Here is a 26,099-nt window from a genome sequence, read left to right as displayed (position 1 = left end):
AGATATAATTCTGCATTTACTTACCAAGTGTTAAAAATGATTCATAGAAATTTTCGTTAGTACAATTTTATGACAAGTAATGGTTAGCTTGATACCAATTTGCATTTTCGTTCTGTTTGATCATAAATCTGTCTTTTGAGTTCTCTATCCCTATATTATGGACAAACGACATACTTGCATGCTCAATTAATCTGCAAGAGTGCCCCCCAGGAAGCCATTCACAGATACATAGGGCTGCAAACACAGGCAGATTTTCGGCAATTGTCAATTACTTCTCCTCTGTGAAAAAGAGTCAAAACTGCTCATTTATAGGGTAGATCATAGACACACACAAATATAAAATAAAGGTATAAATATATACACATGAACAATTTCTGCAGGCAAAATCAGATGAAAAAGAAAAGAACTTCTAGACATAAGCAGAACTCCGAGAGTCTGTGTACTCATTCTAGTCTATTTTTTTTTTAATAGAGGTATTTAGTATTCTTCAGATGAAAGACATAAAGACCACTTGATGACACTAATTTCCCTCCCATTCATGCTGGGATTCTGCAGCCACCAATCTACAGCATTTCTTAAACAAAGGAAGCATGCCCTGCATGTCCTTAAGTCTGTGTTTGCTTCAACTTTTGATATTGTGCAAACTTTCAGATACAAACAGTGGTGCCACAGCTGGAACACCATGCTCAAGCCTTTGGTCTTTAAACTGAAAGATGACCACAGATGTCTTCTAGATTCTTAATCTGTAGACCCCCTCCGGCACTGATAACAGGTCTTTCAGATTTCTTGGAAAACAATCACCAGGTCCTATCAGTTTCCAACTGGCAGACAGTAGTAACGTATAAAAGCAGAGTTCAATTTTAAAACATGAAAATGTCTTAAAGACAGACTTCGTCATGTCGGATCTCTGAAAATATGCCTAATTTGCCTATTCCCAGCTCAAACCCGACAGCTGATCTTAGTAGCTCTGGAATAGGGAAGTCAGAAAAAGTTGTAAAATCCTACAAGGAGCTCCTGTTATGACATTCATTGACTAAGGGTTGCTCTCTTCTCCAGTGCTTCCTCTGGCAGTGATTACATCTAGGTAAACTACCAAAAACTCTGAAAACATATAACCCAATTGTTAAAGATACAGTTCTCATAAAAATATGTAGTGAGCCTGTGTCGAAGTTTTTTTTTTTTTTTCCAACTTATTACTGAAGGAACCAGAGAAATAACAGACCTAGTTCCAAAAGGATTTTAAAAACTTGGATTTATATAATTGCTGGGGACAGAGATATTGAAATACATTTGCTGGGTTAGATACAAAAGTGGTTACTATCCTATCAGGGAATAAAACCATAACCTTTGGTATTATATTCTCTATCTGTCAGAGAAAAAAAAACACATTATTTCACTCTTTCAGTGTTCTGCAGTTTAAGGCACTGTAGAACATCTGGGCTCTGATGATCAGATAAAGGTGCATTTCCTGAGAGAGGTTCTGACTTTCAATGGACTCAATAGGAAATACTCTGATGTGATATTAAAAGGTCATATAATGATAGTTTTGCTTTGTTTTTAAGTTTGGGGTCTTTTTTTTCCCCCTGAAAGCTGAGAATAAGTGGTTTCTGTGCAATGGTATGGGAAGGATAAAGGCAGTTCTCAAACACAGTGTAACACAATGTCCAAAAGCTGAAACATCAAAACATGAGAAATGTTGAAATGTTTACTATTAACCTTTGAAAGGATTTGCAGATACACCTCGAATTACCTGACACTCATCTGCATTCTTTTGTAGAAGAGTACTTAAATCAGAATCTCTGGGGGGAAAAGCCTGCATGGATAGTTTTTAATAGCTCCCCAAATGATTCTTATGTGCATCCAGGGTTAAGAAGTCCTGATCTAGAATGGGAACTGTTAGATATAAGCTAGATATGAGCAGTGGAAGGAACTCCCCAAGGCAGAGTCCCAAATCTTTGAGGAGGTAAGATAGAGATGTGAGCAGGAGGCATGGACGGTGATAAATAGGTTACACATATGAAGTCTGAGGGTACAACCTTGTGGTGTGGCTTCCAAGGCCCTGGGGCTAACAGACCAAGAGTCAAAGGTGCAGAACACTGTGCTCTCCTCTTCCACCTCTGCCCCAGAGTAACCACTAGGCTTGTTATAATGCATTTACGTTGCAGTTATAGCCACCCCTCATGGGGAAAGCCTGCTATGAGGGTTCCAGTACAAAACTTATGGGGTCAAAACCTGCCCCCCGTCCCAGCCAGTGGGAGGAGTCTCCCAAATGATGGAAACAGCCTCCATTACAGACTACCCTACCCATGATGCAAGACCCCCCCCACACACACACGTAAAAGGAAAGGACCTCTGTAGCCTCAGGGCAGTTGCCTCCTCAAGGCCTGCCCCCTCTTCCAACTTGAGTGTACTATTGCTTTAATAAAGTGCCTTGTGCTTGGTACTTTCCTTCTGGCTGTCTTTCTTCCAGTGTAGATCCTCACATAAATCTTTTCATGGGAAATCTGAGAACCAAGATGTCCATGCACACAATGCAGACTGTCCACTAGTAACAAAACGAGTACCCATTCTGGCATAGTGAGCCCCTGGCTCCACTCACTCTGAAGCAAGACTGTTGAAAAGTACCACCCAGTGCACAATGTTTTTAGATAACTTACCGATAGCTTATCTATTGCCTCATTCTTAAATATGAATTTACAATCAGAGTTAGCCAGGTATTTAAGGGAACTCGTCAAACTTTAAGAGTAAAAAAAATAAAAATATAAATATAAATGAACAGTGGGGAAGTGACTCCCCAGAAATGCAAAATTTCAAGCAGACATATTTTTAAATAATTGAATTAGACACTTCAGTATATTAGGCTATATTTTAAGAAGAATATGCTCTAAGAATCTGAACGTCCTGTGTCCCACCATTTAAGTTTTTCTACATGTGGAATTAATAAATTGTTAATAAATGTCTTGTTCCTGAGCTGACCATGGCCCAAGCTATTACTCCAAATCCATGACACCAAATTCATGCAGGTCTTTAATGTGCCACAGTCCACTCACTCACTCTTAGCTCAAGTTCCCAGTCTCTCTTCCCACCCCTACTCTCATCTAACAACACTGCTGCCTCCTTCACTGAGAAAACAGAAGGGATCCAAAGTGAGTTTCCTCATATACCCCCCACATCTACCCACCTACTAGCATATATAGCCATGTGCTCTACCTTCTGGCCTGCTGTGAACTTTTCTTATTCCTGTCTGGGGGGCAGCAGCACCATTACTGTATACCAACTCAAGTACTCATCTCAACACTTTCACAACTCAAATACACATCTCCAGGGCTTCTCTCCTTTCTCACTTTCATCCACTTTCATTTTCTAGTGGAGAATTCTGGTTTACTCAACATGTTCTTATTTCTCCCATTGTTCAACACACACACACACACACACACACACACACACACACACACAAAACCTTCTCTTAACCCCCACATGACCCTTAAGCTATTGCTTCATTTCTCTCCTCCATTTTATTTATTTCTTTTTTAAGATTTTATTTTTAAGGAATCTCTACACCCAGCATGGAACTCAGATTTATAATCCCAAGATCAAGGGTTGCATGCTCTACTAACTGGGCCAGCCAGGCGCCCCTTTCTTCTCCACTTTAAATCTCTTTGAAAGAGTTTTCTACACTTCCTGTCTACTTCTACTCCTCCCATTCTTCCTCGATCTTCCTCTATTCAGGCATTTGTTATTGTCACTCCATTGAAACAGTGCCTGTCAAGGTCACTAGTGGGTACCACATTGCTAAATTAAGTGGTTAATTCTCAGTTTTCATTTTATGTGACACAATTACGATTTCCTCCATGAATCACTTTGTTCACTTGGCTTCAGGGGTACATCTTCCTACTCATTGTTCACTTCCTCTTTACTGATATCTCATCATTTATCTTACTAATAACCAGTGGAGAGCCTCTACACTCAGTCATTGGTCTTCTTCCCATCTCCGTTTGCTCTCATTCCTCTGATGGCTTCAACCATAAGGTTTTATATATTACCTAAAAGCTCCCATTTTTTCTATACCATAGAAATGACTCCTGAAATTACACCTTTAGTCTGATCTTTCTTCAGAACTCCACTTATTTCTAATAATTTACTTGACTTTTCTACTAGGATTTTTTTTTAAACCATAACGAAAACTCAAGTTTAATTTTTCTAATATATTGAACAATATTAGGATGACCATACATCCCAGTTCATGACTTTTGGTTATTTTGAGTGCACTGCTTCTCCTTTTGGACCTAGCACCTTTTGGCTAGGATCAAGTGATTATTTTTTCACTATGAAAAATGTTCCTAAAAAAAGATATTCCTGTTTGGATAAAAAGTACATGGTTACCTAAAGGAATATAGCTCTGTGTTTGAGAGTACTAAATTGAGGTCCTACTCTCAACGTAGTTCAGTTTACCACAACATTCCTATTTTCTTTCTCACACAAAGAGAAAGAACCTTTAGTTTGTTTAATGACATTGAAGACCATTTTTATAATCCTGTTGTATTTAAATGATTGTATGAACTTGATGAGTTCTATTAATATAAAGTTGTAATTTACTTTTTGATAGGTTGTTATTTCTTCTGACTCTACAAGGATTTATAGTTTTCCTATGCTGTTAAAACAGGAACTAGCAAATTGTTGTTCAGTTGATTTTGAGAAATTAGATTTTTAAAGGGCTTATATAGGAAAATTATATTTAAGATTTCTGACATACCTGTCACTAAGTCTACAGTTATATTAAAATCAGTGGTTCTTAATTTTTCCAGCTTTATTGAAATATATATCTGACATTTTTTTAAGTTTAACACATATATATAATTAAAATATGCATATATTTTATAAAATAATTACCACAATAAGGTTACTTAACACATCCATCCCCTCATGTAATTACAACTCTTGCTTTGTTGTTGTGGTAGTGATGGTGGTGACATTTAAAATCAACTCTCTTAGCAACTTGCAAGTATACAATACAGTATTATTAACTATGAGTGACTCTTGAAAAAAACAGGGGCTAGGGGGCCAATACCCTAAACAGTCAGGAGTCAGAATTTAACTTTTGACTTCCCCAAAACTTAACTACTAAGAGCCTACTATTGACCAGGAGCTTTACTGATAACATAGTAGATTAACATGTTTTTGTATGTTAAATGTATTATATACCTTGTTATTATAATAAAGTAAACTAGAGAAAAGAAAATGTTATTAAGAAAATTATAAGGAGAAGTACCTGAGTGGTTCAGTTGGTTAAGTGGCTGACTCTTGATTTCAGCTCAGGTCATGATCCCAGAGTCCTGAGATTGAGTCCTGCATCATGCTCTGTGCTCAGCAGGACTCTGCCCCTCCCCACATTTGCATGCTCTCTCTCACTCTGTCTCAAATGAAAATAAATCTTAAAAAAAAGAAAAATAATAAGAGAAAATACATTTACAGTACTGTACCATATTTACTTTTAAAAATCCACATATAAATGAACCCACATAGTTCAACCTGTGTTGTTCAATGGTCAATAATCACCATGCTATACATTAGATTCCCAGAATGTATTAATCCTAAAACTGGAATTTTGTACCCTTTGTCAAACCTCTCATTTCTCCCCTCTCCCATCCACTGGCAATCACCAGTCTCCTCACTGTTTCTATGAGTTTGGCTTGTTTAGACTCCACATATGAATAAGATCATATAGTATTTGTCTTTCTGTATCTTACTTATCTCACATAGAATAATGCCCTCAAAGTTAATCTAAAAATCCTGAAAGTGGGCACCTGGGTGGCTCAGTCCTTAAGCATCTGCCTTCAGCTCAGGTCATGATCCCAGGGTACTGGGATCAAGCCCCACATCAGGGTTATTGCTCAATGGGGAGTCTGCTTCTCCCTCTCCCTGCTGTTCCTCCTGCTTGGGCTCTCTCTCTCAAATAAATAATAAATAAATAAATAAATGAATGAATAGAATTTTAAAACCCCTGGAAACAGCCAAATAGGAAAATGAATAAAGGTAGGAACAGGAAATACAGATTTTTTTCAAAAGCAAACAATATTATAACAGTATGTTCCACCTTTCTTGTAAAGGCCTATTAATGATGGGCAAGTTAGAAATTTAAATAATCACCCACAAAATTAAATACTATGAATCCATTTAATCACTAATGAGATCTCTGTATGCTTACATGGAAATATGTTCATGATATATTGATAGTTAAGAAAACCAGTGGCAGAACCATATGTGAATTATTAATTTATCTTAATGTTAAGTGCATATTTTCTTTGTACATCATATTATGTTGTTATGGGGTGTCTTCTATGATGCTGCGAAATAGAAGGGCTCTTTTCATGGAAACACTTTGGGATTAGCTTGGGTATAATGTTCTTGGTGATGAGTCCTTCAGCCTACCATTTTGTTAGGAAGAGGGTTTATCAATTTTTATTTCTTTGAAATTAATACCCCACACACTTCATAAAGAACATGTGGAAGCTTATAATCAAGATATTTAAAGCAATTAAATATTTTAAAAAATAGACAGTAAGGAAGAAAGGTCAGAATAATATAGAAGAGATACAAAGTTGCACTTATTTTTACCATTGATCATGCAGTTTATCTCTAGTTTTCTGAAGGCCAAGACAGAAGAGGAAATAAATTTTTAAAATAGGAACAAAATTTCCTGGAGAGCTTGTATGCCCTAGTGGAATTGAGAGCCTCAATTGTAATAATGGAAAGAAAAATGCTTTATACAATGTAAAGTGCCATATAAATTTAAGGGATTGATTTGACTGAGTCCGGAAATTCGTAACTTATCTTTCTTTGGGAAGCTACTAAATGGACCTTCCTTTGGCTGTGAATTACATTTTATGAACATAATACAGTAGAGAAAATCTTTGTAGAGTCTCTTGGGCTCATTCTTATAGCTATTCACCATATTGCCTTTGCAGAAGTGCTCTTTCAATCAGTAGATGTGTGGCCAATTTTATCAGGGGCTAATTTGCACATTAAGTAAAAAGTTCTTAAGGAAGACATCAGTTATTTGCATAGCCATTTAAATGAATCTAATTTATGGGTGAAGTTTGTCAAGTTTAAAATTTAGTGATTGCCCTTAAATCGTTGTTCTTGACACTTAAAATTCTCACACCATATAGTTATTATCGTGGTGCTTGTGACTTCATTTGTAGTTGGTATGCTTAGATATGTTGGAATCACTTGAGACTATTGATTATGAAATTCAATCAGTAGAAGAGGCAAGCCAGTTAGATCTTGACTTGATTATTAGTCATTTTCTTCTTTCAACATGAGGATCCCAAGAGGTATTCTACAGTATTGGAAAAACCATATTAAATGATGATTGAAGTAGTTAAGAGCTCTTCTTTAAACTGTGTACAAACTTCTTAGAAAAGTTTGCCTGAATAGCCTAGTTTCTAGGGAAAGGCTGGCAGTTTAGACTCCCTTTTCTCTCAATGAGCTGTCAGTATCTTGAACAAGGACATTAATAATTCTGTGACTCAGTTTCCTCCTATATAAAATTGAGACAAGTAGGGTACCTACTTCAAAGCATTGTTGTGGGGATTAAATGAGGCAATACTCATAGTATTTAGGTTTAGGATGGTGACGGGCCATTAGCATTCATTAAATGATAGCTAGTAGTAAGAGTAGTATTGCATAGGTCAGAAAACCATAGGTCATGCTCCAGAAACATTTTCTCTCTTAGGCCAGGTGGTTAGGAAATGTTCTTTTATTGGCTTTGTGTCAGAACAGTTTTTTCAAAAGCAGGTCACCAAAGAAACTGGTGTCTGGAGTTGTGTTGCAGAATCCTACTGAAGAAAGAAGGAGAAGAATCAGAAAGGTTTCTTAGAGATAGTCAGAGATTAAATAAAAATCATTCAGTCCACAGGGCAGACATAAGATTTAAAATGGGAGAGAGAAACATAGGTAAAAGCCAGTCAGAGGTAGAGTGGAATAGGGAAAATATGAGAATTATGGGATTACCTTCACTCTTACTTAAATCTTCTATTACTTGGTACACCCAGGGCCTAAATGGGTTAGGTTGGCTTAAAAGTATAGGGACAGTTCTATTTGTTCTTGTATATGTCTTCCAAACTTCTGTTTAATGGGAAAACAAAATATTAACTCTGAGTGTTAGAAAATTTAAGGTAAAGTCTATTCAAGGATCAGTAAATCTTCACATGTTTTTAGGAGAGAGAAAAGCAGCGAATGTCCAGAAACTGAAAATGCCAGAATAAAGAGGCATAACTGATAAGGTAAGTTTCTGGAAGAGGCAGGAATAAACATATTGCCTGTTACCAATGGGGACATTAGTATCAGCATGGAAGAGAAGCTGCTCTTCCTTTGAGAGATAAAGAAAAATAATAAAAATGAATTAACAGTTTGGATGTATCCTTGGTTTCCAAAAGGGTCTCTTGTATACAACATATGGACGGGTCCTGTTGTTTTAGCCAATCTCCAACCCTGTGCCTTTTTATGGGAGTGTTTAGGCCATTCATATTGAGAGTGATTATTGAAAGATACATTTTTAAGGTACTGTTTTAAGCCTTGCTGGTCTTGGAAGCTCTTTATCACTCCATCCATGTTGAATGCCAGCCTTGCTGGATAAAGTATTCTTGGCTGCATGTTCTTCTCATTTAGTGCCCTGAATGTCTTGCCAGCCCTTTTAGGCTTGCCAGGTTTCTGTGGACAGGTCTGACATTATTCTGTACATATGAAATCTCTTCCCCCTAACTGCTCTCAAAAGCTCTTTTCTAAAATTATGATTCATCAGTCAAATCAAGTGCCTCAAGGTCTTTCTAGATTTGTTGATCTTGGAGGGTATTCTTTCTACCTCTAGGACCTGAACGCTGGTTTCATTCCCCAGATTGAGAAAATTTTCATGGAGCATTTATTCAATATCTTCTAGTCTTCTTTCTTTCTCCTCCCCCTCAGGGATCCTAATAATTCTGACTTTGGAACATCTCATGGCATTATTTATTTCCCTAATTCTGCTTTCATGGCTTCTAAGCTGTTTGTTCCAGGCCTCCTCCTGATCCTTTTTCTCTATCAATTTGTCCTCTACATCACTAACTCTATCTTCTGCCTTGGTTACCCTAGCTATTAGAGTATTTAGATTAGATTGGATCTCATTGATAGCATTTTTAACTTCTTCCCAGGAGGCTTTCACTTCTGTCCTTAGAAATTCCATGTTGACCAGGTGATTCACAGACCTGTACCCCTGGGGATAAAAATATATTATATGTTTATAAAAAAAAAAAGAAATTCCATGTTGTCACTAATGGCTTTCTCCAATCTAGCCATTACCTGGATAATTGTTACCTTGAATTCCCTTTCAGACATACTGTTTATGTCCATATCCAATAGTTCTGATGGAGAGGGCACAGTCTCTGAATTTGTCCTCTGTTGGGTGTTCCTCCTCCTAGTCATTTTGGTGAGAGGTGGCTGAGGGGATGTGTAGCTGAATATATCAACCACGATCCGGGCAAGGTGAATCCTGGAATGAAGTCACCACCAAAAAGAAAGAAAAAAGAAAAAGAGAGAGAGAGAGAGAGAGAGAGAAGAGAGAAGAGAGAAGACCAGCCAGAATGGGCCCCAAAGGTAAGATTTATAAGGTATACAAACAAAAATGGACAAACAGAAAGACTGACAAAAGTGAATGACAAGAGAAAAAAGAAAAAAGAATCCAGCCAAAATGAACCCCAAGGATAAGATTTATATAATACCAGAACAAAAACAAATACACAGAAACACTGACAGAAGAAAAAGATGGGAGAGTGATTATAAATTCTTGATGTGGGTGAGGAAAGTTATTTTGATTCTTCCTGAGTGTATGTTGATATCTTTGTTAAAGGACTCAACTTTCCAGAGCTAAAGGGAGATTAAAACTGGTTTATATATAGGGGTAGTATTGATTAGGGAAGGAGGATTACCTTGAAGCTTATATCTATATGTATATTAAAAAAATAGAAAATCAAAAGAAAAACATAGGTATATGTATGAAAAAAGTTCAAGCTAAAAGGTTATTATGGAATATGTTGTATTAAGCCTCTAATTGTAATGGTAAGCAGGTTAAAAAATTAAAAAGAAAAAGAATAATGAGAACAAATTAAAAATAAAAGTTGTAGGGCAATACTGGGAGCTTAATATATTGTTTTCCCCTGATATTGAAGGGATAGAGAAGCATCTTTCATGCCAATGGGCCTCAAAAGAAAGCTGGGGTAGTGTTTCTCATATCAGATAAATTAGATTTTACACTAAAGACTGTAGTCAGAAATAAAGAAGGACATTACATCATTCTTAAAGGGTCTATCCACCAAGAAGATCTAACAATTGTAAATATTTATGCCCCCAATACGGGAGCAGCCAACTACATAAGACAACTGTTAATCAAGATAAGGAGTCATATTGATATGAATACATTAATAATGTGGGATCTTAACATGCCATTCTCAGTAATAGATCATCCAAGCAGAAAATCAATAAAGAAACAAGAGCATTGAATGACACATTGGACCAGATGGACCTCATAGACATATACAGAACATTCCACCCTGAAACAACAGAATACTCACTCTTCTCAAGTGCACATGGAACTTTGTCCAGAATAGATCACATACTGGGTCACAAATCAGGGCTCAACCAATACCAAATGATTGAGATTTTTCCCTGCATATGCTCAGACCACAATGCTTTGAAACTGGAACTCAACCACAAGAAAAAGTTTGGAAGGAATTCAAACACTTGGAAGCTAAAGACCAGCCTGCTTAAGAATGTTTGGATCAACCAGGAAATCAAAGAAGACCTTAAACAATTCATAAAAATCAATGAGAATGAAGACATTCAGTCCAAAACCTATGGGATACAGCAAAGGTGGTCCTAAGAGGAAAAATACATAGCCATCCAAGCCTCCCTCAAAAAACTGGAAAAATCCAGATATACCAGCTGTCTCTACACTTTAAAAAACTAGAGAATCAACAACAAATTAAGCCAACCCCACACACAACAGGGAAAATAATCAAGATTAGAGCAGAGATCAATGAGATAGAAAGTAGAGATAGAGTAGAACACATCAATGAAACTAGAAGCTGTTTTTTTAAAAAAAAATCATTAAGATCGATAAACCACTTGCCAAACTAATCCAAAAGAAAAGAGAGAGGACCCAGATTAATAAAATTATGAATGAAAGGGGAGAGATCACTACTAACACAAAGTAAATAGAAACAATCATCAAAAATTATTATCAACAGTTATATGCCAATAAGTTAAGCAACTTAGATGAAATGGATGAATTCCTGGAAACCTATAAACTTCCAAAACTGAATCAGGAAGAAATTGACAACCTGAATAGACCAATATCTAGTAACAATAGTTACTAGATTGAAGAGTGATCAGAAACCTCCCAAAAAACAAGAGCCCAGGACCTTATGGATTCCCTGGAGAATTCTACCAAACTTTCAAAGAAGAAATAATACCTATTCTCTTGAGGCTGTTTCAAAAAATAGCAACAAAAGGAAAATTTCCAGACTCATTCTATGAGGCCAGAATTACCTCGATGCCAAACCAGGCAAAGACCCCACAAAATGGAGAATTTCATACCAATATCCCTGATAATATGGGTGCCAAAATTCTCAACAAGATCCTACCTGATAAGATCCAACAGTACATTAAAAACATTATTCACCATGACCAGGTGGGATTTATCCCTGGGATGCTAGGGTGATTCAGCATTTGCAAATCAACCAATGTGATAGAACACATAAATAAGAGAAGAGACAAGAACCACATGGTCCTCTCAATTGATGCAGAAAAAGCATTTGACAAAATATAGCATTCTTTCCCAGTTAAAACTCTTCAGAGTATAGAGATAGAGGGAACATTCCTCAACTTCATAAAATCCATTTATGAAAACCCCACAGTGAATATCATTCTCAATGGGGAAAAGCTGAGAGCCTCTTACTTATGATCAGGAGTACAACAAGGATGCCCACTCTCGCCACTATTGTACAACATAGCACTAGAAGTCTTAGCAACAGCAATCAGACAACAAAAAGAAATAAAAGGGGGATTGATGAGTCTGGTGGTGGGTTTTATGGAGGACATGTATTGCATGGAGCACTGGGTGTGGTGCATTAACAATGAATTTTGGAACACTGAAAAAAATAAAGTAAAATTTTAAAAAAATGAGTGAACATTTAGGGAGATTGTGAATTAAAGTAAGAAAATGAAGGAGCTTGCTCTGGATAGCTTCCAGCTAGGTAAAGTAAACAGCAGTGTCAGTTCCTTCTAGTATACTTGCAAAAGAGTGGAGAGGTTTAGAACAATAGCTGTGGAGAATGTGATACAAAGTCAACATGAGATAGGAAAAAGGATGCGGGATTGCTGAGCATCAGGAAAGACCTAGTTGAAATTAAATCACAAGTCTAGTGTGGATGCAGTCAAGCTTCCAATGGAACTAATGTTTTCTCCAACTCAATATTTTGCAGTGGTTTGGACTTATTTGCAGCTTTTCATATGGCTTATATAGAAATAAACTTTGAATAAATCTCTCTAGGAGTTTAAACTCCCAAGGAGAGGATAAAGAAAAATTGAGAATAAAAATAGAGAGTCCATAGGGGGAAAATTTTGAAAAATAAAAGTTAAGAAAGGAATTAAAAATCTTAATGACCTTTTATTTCAGCTTTCACTGGTTATTTTATATTACACTACTTTGGAAATGTAATTAGAATACTTATAAATAAAAATTGCAAAAAAAATTACTTGTTCAGATAGTTTATATGCTGAGGTATAACTTTTCCTTTAAAAAGGCAAGTGATTGAGATGGGCCATCTGGTTAAACTTATTTTTTTATCAATTAAGTATGACTTAGTAAGTAGAATAATTGAGCCAGTCTTAACCACAAATAATCATATATGAGTAAATACCTGTTATGAGATTTTGGGTAGTAAAATTATTTAAACTAAAATAGATACTTTGGAATTATATCAAACAAGTTTGACTGAATTCTTTTAGCAACATTTAAGACAACATTCATTTAAGACAACAATCTTTCCAAAAGGTTTTGTTGATCTGTACCCAGCTCTATTCTAATGGCTCTCAGTGACACAGAGGTATTGTAAAACCTATACTTTGCTATTATGTGTTCACAGTATAATTGGGAAGACAAAACCAATATGTAGGAAACATCATGACCAACTGATATGTGACCTATGTTATTAACAATAAATGCAGTAGATATTAAAGAATGACTGAAATACTCACAATAGTTAAAAGTTAATAAACCTTGAGTTCCAGTTCAAAGTAGCAACAAAAGAATACTGTGAACTCATCTCCTCCACAGAAAAGGAACACTTATGCACTCTTGGTGGGAATTTAATTTAGTACAGCCACTGTGGAAAACCGGGAGGAGTTTCTTCAAAAAATTAAATAGGGAAGTACCGTATGATACAATAATTCCAGTTTTGGGTTTTTACCCAGGGAAAACAAAAACACTAACTTTAAAAAATATATGGACTCCATGTTTACTGCAGCATTATTTAATATAGTGAAGATCTGGAAGCAACCTAAGTGTTCATCAATAGATGAATGGATAAGGAAAATGTGGTATATATACACAGCCATAAAAAGGATAAGAGCATGCCATTTGAAACAACATGGGTTGTTGAGGGTCTTATTCTAAGTGAAATAAGTCAAACTGAGAAAGAAAACTACCATATAATTCTGCTCATAAGTGGAATCTAAAAACATGAATAAACAAACAAAAAGCAGATCAGAACTATAAATACAGAGAACAAACTGATGGCTGCCAGAGGGGAGGAGGGTGAAGAGGTAGGCAGAATGCATGAAGAAGCCTCCAGATATGGAATGAATGGGGCACAGGAATAAAAAGCAGAGCATAAGGAAGTAGTTGATAGTATTGTGATAGTGCTAAAATGGAATAGATGTTAGTTATACTTGTGGTGAACATAGTATAATGTATAAACTTGTCAAATCACTAAGTTGTACACCTGAAACTAATGTAACATTGTGTGTTAACTATACTCACGTATAAATACATACATACATACATACATACATAGGCATCAGTGCTGTGTTAATTCTTGCAATATCATTGGTTATTTAACTGGGAAGGATGTCAGTTTCTAATTGGTTCAAATTCTTTAGTGCTATTTTGGACTTACATATTATTGTAAATATAAGAGAGTGTGTTGAACTCATGATAAAGGTTGATTTTCTGAAATACATTTAAAAAGTTAACAAATCTCTCTTATATAACTATATCATTTCTCACAACACTCCTTAGAGGTTGTAATCCAGTTACTATTGCTGAGTAATAAACTATCTCACATCTTAGTTGCATGAAACAACCATTTTATAATGCTTAAGAATTCTTTGGGTCAGAATTTGGACAGGGCTTGGCTGGGCATTCCTCATGCCTCATGGGGTTTCTTATGCAGTTGCTATCACATGTTGTCAGAGACTTTAGTCTTATCAAGGCTCTATTTGGTTGAATGTCCAAGATGGCTCACTTGTATCGCTTACAATTTGATGTTGGCTGTTGTTTGGGGTCTTGTCTTGGTGGGGGAGAGGGTATATCAGTTAGACAGACTACATGTAGCTTCTATATGTGGCTTGTCCTTCTTCACAACATGGTGGCCTCAGAGTAGTCAAAATTCTAACATGGCAGCTTAGGGCTGAAGTTCAAGTAAGGTGGCAGAAGGTAGAAGCTGCATTGCCTTTTTTGACTTAGTTTTGTATCTCACACAGTATTCCTTTGGCTGTATTCTTTGTTAAACCACAAGCCTGCCTAGATTTAGGGGAGGGAGATAGGCTCTATTTCTCGAAGAGAAGAATGTCAAAAAATTTATGGCTGTTTAAAAAAAATATCCACAGGTAGTTATTACTACTTCTACCTACAGATGATGAAAATGATGTTCAGGAAGGTTAAATAACTTGCCTAGTAGCTTACAGCCATAAATGTCAAATCCCAGACTTGAAGCCAGATATTTTGATACTAAATCCAGCATTCTTGCCATTATATTATTCTTTATTCTAAGAAATTAGCATTAGCTATAGTGTTAAGAAAATGCTTTCTGAAGGAAATGGGGTTTTGAGTGTGACCTTAATAGATGAAGCTTATCTGAGTAGCTGGAAGAAAGAATGCAAGGACTTTAAGGAAGAGAAGGCAGAGAGGATATGACAATTCAATCAGAAAACACCTAATATAACTTACCACATTCCCTGTAAACCTACTGTTTCCACTGCATTTAGTTGCTCAAGGCAGAAACTAGAAGTGATTTCCTCTTTTCTCTATTTCCCACATAATGTCAACATCAAGTCTTACTGATTTCAGCCTCTTAATTCCTCTAAAATATGTCCTTGACTCTCTATCTCTTCCCTAGTTGTCCTATAATATCTTTCATTTAGACCAATGGTTAGCAAACCATAGCCCTAAATCTGGCCCACCACCTGGTTTTCTATGTCTGGGAAGCTAAGAATAGTTTCTACATTTTCAGGTGGCTGAAAAAATTAAAAGAAAAATAATATTTTTTGATAAATGAAAATTATATAAAATTCAAATTTCAGTGTCCACAAAGTTTTATTAGAATGTAGTCAAGCTCATTCATTTACATATTATTTATGGCTGCTCTCCCACTATAAGGGCAGAATCGAGTAGCTACAAGAGAAACTGTATGGCCTGAAATGCCTAAAATATTTATTTCTGGACCTTCACAGACACGGTTTGTCCTCTCCTATTCTAGATTACTCTAAGAATATCCTGACTACTTTTGCTGATTGGGTCTTATCCTCCTCTGGACCAATATCCACACTGTAGTCATAGTGATCTATATATTATAGTCGCTGCTATGCATTAAAAACTTCAATGCCTTGACATTGTCAAAGAATAAAGAATGAAATACAATAGCTTTAGGATGAGAAAAAGGCCTTTTTAAAATACATCCTTTCTTAAAAAAATTTTTTTTTGTATTGATGAACTGACCATCATTTATTACACATTCTGTAAAATTTCATGACTTCACTCATGGAATTACTTCATCCTGGAACACCTTTCCTTCAAGTTAGTTCCTATTAACTATTCAAGAATTGGTGCAAATCTTACCTCTTTGGGTAAGGCATCTCTCCCTCTCTCTCTCTCTCTTTTTTTTTTTTTTTTTTTTTGGTGGGGGCAGGGTGGGGGAAGGCATTTCTGAAACTATACTCTCATCCCATACACATACAAGGAAATGATTTCATTTGTTATAAATATATTAAATGATGAAAGGTCTGAACAGATGTTCTAATGGACAGTATTAGCTAAATGCAAAGGAAATTTTGAAAGGATACATGGTAAGTCTTGTTAAGATGTACATAAGGAATAGAAGACAGAGAAGAGTGGGAAGATACATCCAAGTGATCTAGCATGGGGAACTAGAATAATAATGATACCATAATAATGAAGGGGCTTTCTATCAATCAGACATTAACATGGTCCTTAGTAAAAGAGGATTTTCCATATTGGCCGAATTCTTTTTTTTCCTTTCTTTTTTTTTTTTTTTTTTTTTGGCTGAATCTTTTGATTAGAAAATTGATGGAAAGGAAAAGAAGAACCATTTTTAAGGAAAAAATGAAATTTATTTTGGACATATTGAGAGTGTGTGAAAATGTGATATCTGAGGAGATACAACTTATTGGTATCTAAAACCATAAGTCCAAGAATTCCTGGTTGGCTCAGCTGGTAGAGCATGTGACTCTTTTTTTGTTGTTGTTAAGATTATTATTATTATTTTTTAAAGAGATAATGTGTGTTCATGAATGGGAGTAGGGGGGAGAGGCGGGATGTAGACTCCCCACTGAGTGCGGAGTGTAGCATGGGGCTTGATCTCATGACCCTGAGATCAGGACCAAAACCAAGAGTCCAATGCTTAACTGACTGAGCCACGTAGAGGCCCTTTCCATGCAACTCCTGATCTCAAGGTCATGAGTTCAAGCTCCATGTTGGATGTGGAGACTACTTAAAAAAATTGTAAGTCTGAATAATGAATAAGAGGCTAAGAATACAAGCTCAGCAGGGACAGGAACTATATTTATCTGATACAGAGGTGTTATTTTCAGTGCTTAGCACAAGAGTACCTCTTATCAGGCCAGTGGGTCTCAACTATACCAAGGAATGAGAAATACCTATGGAAGCTTTCTGTTTGTTTGTTTTGTTTTAACCTAGTTGTCCAGGTCCTGCAACAGCTTTACTGTGTCAAAATTTCAATGGTGGGCTCAGGAATTTCTAGTTCTTAAAAACTCCACTGATAATTATGATGTACAAAGTTAATAATCATTGTAGTAGGTGCTCAGTAAATATTTGTTGACTAAAGGAATGACTAAATTCATTCATTCTTTTTGACTCAAGAATGGGATAAGAGGAGAAGGTATCTTTCTGACGTAACTATTAATGTGAAAGAGTGGATGTAGATGAAAAGAATGACAAAGACTATAAAAGATGAGTAAAACAGCAGCCAGAATGAGAGAAAGAAAGAGAATAGAGAACTTTTTAATAGAAGCCTCTTTTCCTCATATTTTATTTTTAAGAGAAAAGATGATAAAAGTTGGCTGTATTACCGTTTGTTTTGACACATAGAAGGCCAGGCCTTAGGGCACCAATGGAGCATGATAATGCTATCACCATTACTAGAGACTCCATTTAAAGTGTTCACCTTCTGTCCATTAGCCCATTTTAACATCTTTGTTATGTATATGGTAGAATAAGCATCCCACTTAACATTAGTAATCTATTCTTGAAAATCAGGCATCCAGCATAAAACACTACCCAGAAGCCTAGTTCCCAATATTTTTTTCTTAACATATTTTAATTTTAATACTAAATTACTTAAAAAGAAATTAAGATATCTTGCTATTTGTTACCTTGTTATGCCACTGTACAATTCTCTTTTTTTGTTTGTTTTTATTTTTTTAATTATGTTATATTAGTCACCATATAGTATATCATTAGTTTTTATCACTATATAATTGTTAAAACTAAGAAAATTATATTATGGAGTCAGTTAACACTATAACACCTAAAACATTAATAATACTTTTTTATTATCATCTAATAATCAATTTGTCTTAAAATTTATCACTTTTTGCAGGAAAGTGTTCTTTATAGTCAGGCTTCTGTTCAAGACTGCATATTTTACCTACATTGCTATATTTTGTAAGGCAGTTTAATATAAGAGCATCCCCCTTTTTCAAAATTTTTATTTGAGAGCGAGTGCACACACATGCACAAGGGGTAAGGCCAGAGGGACAGGTAGAGAGAGTCTAAGCAGACTGTGCGTTGAGGGTGGAGTCAGATGTGGGGCTTGATCTCATGACCCTGAGATCATGACCTGAGCCAAAATCAATAGTCAGACACTAAACTGACTGCACTACCCAGGTGACCCAAGAGCAACTCCTTTTTAATGACATCAAATACTTGAAGCAATCAGGCTCCCATTGTACACACCAACTCCTGAATTTGTTTCCTTGAGGTGTTTTTTTTTCTTTTTATGTTTAACATCTTAGTTATGGCAAAATTGATACACATTTAAGGGAACATATTTAAAGTGCATGATTTGATGAATTTTGACATAACTATACATCCACAGACCATCAACACAATCAAGATAATGAACATATTCATTATCCCTCAATTCTTCATGTCCCTTTGTTATTCTCTCTCTTACACATCTCTGACCTTGCCTGGTTTCCCAGCAATCATTGATCAACCTCCTTTCTGTCACCATTGATTAGTTTACACTTTTTAGAATTTTATATAAATTGAATCATGTATTACATATTATTTTTTGGTATAGTCTCTATAATCCAGTGGAATTATTTGGAGGTCCATCCATGTTGTGCACAACAATAGTTCATTTTTTTAATGAAAAATTTGTTTATATTTTTAAATATTTTTTATTATGTTATGTGAGTCACCATACAGTACATCTTTAGTTTTTGATGTAGTGTTCATTGATGAGTAATATAACAATGCAGAGATATATCACAATATGTTTCTCTATTGACCTGTTGATATACAGTACATTTTTTCTTAATTTCTGTCTACTAAAGATAAAGCTGCTGTTAACATTTTTCTATGGCCTGTGAACATATGTTTTAATTTTTTTGTGGGTAGATAATAAGAAAAAAAATTATGGGTCATATGCTAGTTATGTATTTTAACTTTTTAGAAAACCACTAAACTATTTTACAAAAAGGCTGTACCATCTTACATTGTCATTTGCTCTGCATCTTTACCAACACCAGTGGTTGATACGATCATTCTTTTTCAATTTTACACATTCTCGTGCGAGTGCAGGAGTATCTAAATGTGTTCTTTTTTCAGTGTATTTTTGTTTACATATCCCTAATGAGAAATGATGTTGAATACCTTTTCATGTGCTTATGTAATACCTGTATATTTTCTTTGTGAAGTATCTATTCAGATGTTTTGCCCATTTTAATTGGGTTTTTCATATTCTAATCATTATTTTTATAATGAGATGTAAGTATCTTATTGGTCAATTTTTTTACAAATATTTTCTCCCATTTGGGGGCTTGCCTTTTAATTTTCATCACAGTGACTTTTGAAGATAAAAAGTATTTTTATGTTATGAATTCCTAATATACTGATTTTTTTCTTTTATAAAAGTTTATATTTTGTGTTGTATTTAAAAAATCTTTGGCAAATGCAAATTGACCCTAATTTTCTCCAGTAGTTTTCTACTGGATATATATATTTTTTTGACAGAGAGAGATCACAAGTAGGCAGAGAGGCAGGCAGAGAGAGAGAGAGAGAGAGAGAGAGGAGGAAACAGGCTCCCTGCTGAGCAGAGAGCCTGATGTGGGACTCGATCCCAGGACCCTGAGACCATGACCTGAGCTGAAGGCAGCGGCTTAACCCACTGAGCCACCCAGGCGCCCCTCTACTGGATATTTTATTGTGTTAGCTTTTACTTACAGATATATGAATCATTTTGAGTTAGTTTTACTACTTGATATGAAGTAAGGATTTAGATTCATGTATTTTTTATCCTGGGCAATAAAATTGTCCCGCATCAAAAACTATTTTTTGAAATTATTAACCTTTCCCAACTGAATTATCTTGACATCTTTGTTGAAAAGCAACTGACTAGGTGTATGTGGGTCTACTTTTATACCCTTTAGTCTTTTTTTTTTTTTTAAGTAGACTCTATACCCAACATGGAGCTTGAACTCATGACCCTGAGATCAAGAGTACCATGCTCCACTGAATGAACCAGCCAGATGCCCCTATACTGTCTACTCTGTTTCTTTGATCTGTATATCAATCTTTATGTCAATACTTCATTGCCATATTACTGTGGTGATATAATTAATATTATAATCAGGTAATGTGAGTTCTTCAATTTTTTTCTTTCTTTTCAAATTTAGCTTGGCTATTCTAGGTCCATTGACTTTCTATAAAACTTTCAGAATTACCTGCCCAATTAAAAAAAAATCCTTGAATTTTATGTTTTGTTTGGGACTGTGTTAAATTTATAGGTTGATTGGGGGAAAATTGACATCCTAACATCACTGAGTCAATTCACAAGCACGGTTTCTCCCTGCATTTCTTTAGGTCTTATTTATTTCATCATTGTTTGTAGTTTTTGGTGTATAAGTCCTACATATATTTTGTCAAATTCATCCCCAAGTATTTAATACTTTGTGCTATTGTTCATGGTCTATTTTTTTTTAATTTCAATTTCTTATTGTTTATTCTTAGTACTTAGAAATGCAACTTATTTTTATATGTTGACCATTCATTCTGCAGCCTTGTTAAACTGATTTTTTTAGTAGCTTTGTTTTGCATATTTGTTAGTACTTACTATAGAGATGTTAATTTATCTGAAAATAAAGATTGTTTACCTTCTTCCTTTCTAGTCAATTTACCTTTTATTTCTCTTTCTAGACTGATTTCTCAGCCAGAACTCTAGTATAACTGAATAGAACTAGTAAGAGTAGACATTCATTTTTTCCCTGGTCCTACAGATAAGTGTATCACCAAAGAAATAGAACCAATAGGATGTGTGTGTGGAGAGAGAGAGAGAGAGAGAGAGAGAGACTTCAGATAGGTAGATGGATATACACATATAGATATCTACATCTATAAAATAGATTTATTATAAGAAATTGTCTCGTGTAATTGTAGGGGCACACAGGTCCAAATCTTCAGGCAGGTTGGCAGGCTAAATTCTAGCATGAGTTGTTTCAGCTAGAGTCTGAAGGCAGTAGGGAGGCAGAAGTCCTCTTCCTTGTGGGACCATAGTCTTTTTTTAATCTTAAGGCTTTCAGCTGATTAGATGAGGCCCACCCACATTTTGGGATGTAGTCTGCTCTTCTAAGAGTCTACTGACTTAAATGTGAATCATATCTTAAAAAATACATTTATGGGGGTGCCTGGGTGGCTCAGTTGATTGAGCAGCTGCCTTTGGCTCAGGTCATGTCCTGGAGTCCTGGGACTGAGTTCTACATCAGGCTCCCTGCTCAGCAGGGAGTCTGCTTCTCCTGCTGACCTCTCTCTTCTCATGCTCTCTCTCCCTTATTCCCCCTCTCTCTCTCTAATAAATAAATAAATAAATAAAATCTTAAAAAAAAATACCTTTATGGCAACATAGAGACTGGTATTTGACTAAACAACTGACCCCACAGACTAGCCAAGTTGACATATAAAATAAAGCATTCAGCATTTTGCCTTTAAATACAATATTAACTGTAGGTTTTTCATAGACACTGTTTATCTGAATGAAGAAGTTCCTCTGGTCCTTCAAGTTTACTTAGAGTTTATTCCAGGAATGTATATTTGATTTTTCGTATGGTTCTTACAAATCTTTTTATATAATCATATGGTTTTTCTTCTTTAGGCTGTAAAAATGGTGATTTACATAAACTTATTTTTAAATATTGAGCAAACCTTATAATCCTTGGATAAACCCCATTTGTTTATGATGTATTATCCTTTTTATATATTAATGGGTTCTACTTACCAAAATGTTGTCAGGTATTTTTCTATGTTCCTAGGTGACATTTGTCCGTAGTTGTTTTTTTTTTAATCCTTTTTTCAGGTTTTGGTGATCAGTTAATGTTGGCCTCAAAAAACATGTTGAGAGTATTTTGTCTTCTTTAATAGGCATTTTTTTAAATAATTGGTATTATTTCTTCATTAAATATTTGATAGAATTTCCCAGTGAAGCCATTAGTGCCTGGTGTTTTCTTTATTTCTATCTTTTAAAAAATACTTTACTATTTTAAAGCAATTTTAGGTTTATAACAAAATTGTTGGGAAAGGTGAAGAGGTTTTCCATATATGTCCTGCCAACACAAATGCATAGCCTCCCCCTTTATAAACATCACTCACCTTGCTGTGAAATGTGTAAGCCTGATGATTCACAGACCTGTAACCCTGGGGAAAATGATACATTATATGTTAATTAAAAAAAACTGATGGTTACCAGAGAGGAGGTGGGTGGGGGGATAGGTTAAATAGGTGATGGGAATTAAGGAGTGTGCTTATTATGCAAATACTGCATGATTCCACTTTCGTGAGGTATCTAAAGTAGTCAAGCTAATAGAAACAGAAAGAGTAGTGGTTGCCAAGAAAACGAGGGAGAGGGGAAATGGGGATTGTCATTTAATGAGTATAGAGTTTCAGTCATGCAAGAGGAAAAAGTTCTAGAGATCTGTTATACAATAATGTACATAGAGTTAACAATGCTGAAACATACACTTAAAAATTAAGAGGGTAATATATGTGTTTTTATCATAATAAAACAAATATGGTTCAATTCATTTTAACTTAAAAATGAATACATGTGCTATTATTTTATGGAAGAAAAGGATGATGTGTTTTCAAAGTAAATAAAGACTAGGCAATCAGAAATCTGTCATTTAATATGTATTGACTATTTCATATGGGTCATATGCCTGATTAAGTTCTAGGTATAAACAATAAAAGGCCCAGGACCTACCCTGAAAGAGTATAGTTTAATGGGAAAACCAGATAAGGAAACAGTAATAGTGCCATGTGGCAAGTGCTATGATAGAGGGATGCAGGATTCATTGGAAGTGAAAAGGAGGACATCCCAACACAGGCTTAGGGAAAACTTTCTAGAGGGGATGATACTTGACTTGAATCTTTTTTTTTTTTTTAAGATTCTATCTATTTATTTATTTGACAGAGAGAAATCACAAGTAGATGGAGAGGCAGGCAGAGAGAGAGAGAGAGAGAGGGAAGCAGGCTCCCTGCCGAGCAGAGAGCCCGATGCGGGACTCGATCCCAGGACCCCGAGATCATGACCTGAGCCGAAGGCAGCGGCTTAACCCACTGAGCCATCCAGGCGCCCCTTGACTTGAATCTTAAATGATGAGTATCTTCAGGTGGAAGATGATAGAATGGAATGCCAGACAGTGGGGACAACATGTGTGAAGTCACAGAGGTATGAAACACTATATAAATAAGATGACAACTGAAATAATGTGTTTCAAGGAGAGTGTGGAGAATGAGTGTAGAGATATTCAGGAAAGGGGATGAATAGGGGAAACTCTGAAAGAGATTGGTAGCTTTTTATGGGGTTGACTTTTGAGCACAATTGCTAGAAATTAAGATGACCAAGTTTAAGAAACACTGAGGTAAAGATATCTACATGTGTGACACATCTAAGAAATCATAGTTATATATCTCACTAACCATGTAAATAGAATTAATGTGCTACCAAGCATAGAGTCATAGTAAGGATATTTAATTTTACCTCTGTGCTTGTGAATAGAGCTTATAATGTTCATTGAATATGAATGGGACTCAGAAATGAGTGCAGAGGCACAAGGGAAATTTTTTATAAAAGAAATGGAAGTGTGCTGGATGGCAAAAAGCCAATGGTGATTTGTACTGGTTATAAGTGAGTATTTTGGAAAAGAAAAGCAGAAAAAAAGATGACAAAGTGAAATACAAGTGGAAAAATGTTATGACAATCCAAGATGAAGACAGAACAATTACAATTGAAATTAAGATAGACAATGATTTTAAAATACTCTCAGGCAAGGTCAAGAGAGGAGACAACAGGGACTCTAAGGGCTGAAAAAAATTAGTAGAATGTAAAGAAGGACATCATGGATGGATACATTAATTCTTTGTGCAGAAATATGTAATTCACAGAGCAAGAGAACTACCAGATGTCATAAAAAGATAAATTTGCTAAACTAAGAAGAAATAGATAAGAGAGTCAATATTATACCAGAATAGATAACCAGAAGGTAAAACAATCATGTTTGAAAAATTGTTTTGTGATATGTGTTTAAGAGCAGAATTACTTCCTTAATTAAGGTGTTGAGTTGAAATAGTGTTAGTATAATTAAGTATACTCTATTATAATAATTATTTTGAGCTTGATCAATACAGTCTGTCATGGAGGGCAGAATATATGTCAATGTGTTTGAGTCCAACATCAACAAATCATTTTGAACATCCATTGTTCAAGATCTTCAGTCTGAAGTTAAAAATAATTTCCCTTTAAGCAAAGAGGATTTCAGTTGTTCTGTTGAATAGAAAGTAAATACAGAAGATAACTGTTGAAATTTATTTAAACTGACAGAATACTATAATAGATTTGCTTACTTTGTACAAAGTGTTTTATCCTCTTCTCTAAAAATTAGTTTTTACCTTAAATTTAAGATTAAACTCAGAGTGAAATGTTACTTGTAATTCATTATACAATAACTTTGGTGTTGTGTCTAACATTTTAAGAGCATATGATTGAAGTGTAAGTGGTTTTCATACGCTTAACAGTGCTAGAAAACTACAATTGTTGAACATAAATTAATAATAAAATATAGCAAAAGAGTTATGTGTTTTTATGCTATCAAAAATTTTGGTCCTTAATATCTCAAAGAAAACCCAATGAAAAAGTTTATTTGAGGAGATAAATTTACCTGCGTATGACATATGCTATTGTTCCCCTTTTGAGTGAATGACATTAAAAGAATATAATTATATGCTATACTTTATGTGTCCATGATTTTTGATAACTGGTTTTCAATAAAAATTTTTGAACAGCTCTATACATCCACTTTGTTAAAGTGGATGTATAGAGCTATACGGTGCTGAATTGGTCCAATTCAGTATGTATTAATCATATTGGTAAAGCCTATGCTGGAGAAACAGATAAAACCCCATTGGTTCAGTCAGTCTCAGTGACTTAATACAGTAGTTTATTACTTGCTCACACTACAGTCCAATTCTAGTTAGGTAGCTCTCCTCCATCAGTACACAATGTGCCCTCTAAGGTTGCACTGACATGGAAAGAGAAGTCTGGTTTTTAACTGCCTCAGTCTGGATATGTCACATTCACTTTTGCTCACAGTCCATTAGGCTAGAATTGTTTCTATGGCACCAAATTAAATATAAAGAGGCTGGAAATTGTAGTGGAGCTTGTGGAATATTTGGTAAGCACCAGCTCTCTCCAACTTTCAAGGTGTTATATTCAAGGAGACTAGACAGACCCCCATCAAAACTCAGTTTGAGGGGGGAGGAGTCAAGATGGCGGAGAAGTAGCAAGCTGAGACTGCTTCAGCTAGCCGGAGATCAGCTAGATAGCTTATCTAAAGATTGCAAACACCTGAAAATCCATCGGCAGATCGAAGAGAAGAAGAACAGCAATTCTGGAAACAGAAAAACAACCACTTTCTGAAAGGTAGGACCGGCGGAGAAGTGAATCCAAAGCGACGGGAAGATAGACCCCGGGGGGAGGGGCCGGCTCCCGGCAAGCGGCGGAGCAACCGCGCACAAAATCAGGACTTTTAAAAGTCTGTTCCGCGGAGGGACATCGCTCCAGAGGCTAAACCGGAGCGAAACCCACGCGGGGTCAGCGTGGCCTCAGGTCCCGCAGGGTCACAGAAGGATCGGGGGTGTCTGAGTGTCGCAGAGCTTGCGGGTATTGGAACAGGAAAGCCGGCTACAGAGACAGAGCCGACAGTAAGCTCGCAGCTCCGTGTTACCTTGAACCGGTCGCAGGCTCGGTGAGCTC

This window comes from Mustela lutreola, chromosome X, assembly GCF_030435805.1.
Source record: "Mustela lutreola isolate mMusLut2 chromosome X, mMusLut2.pri, whole genome shotgun sequence".
In the NCBI taxonomy this organism is placed as follows: Eukaryota; Metazoa; Chordata; class Mammalia; order Carnivora; family Mustelidae; genus Mustela; species Mustela lutreola.
Note: the sequence above shows the minus strand (reverse complement) of the source record.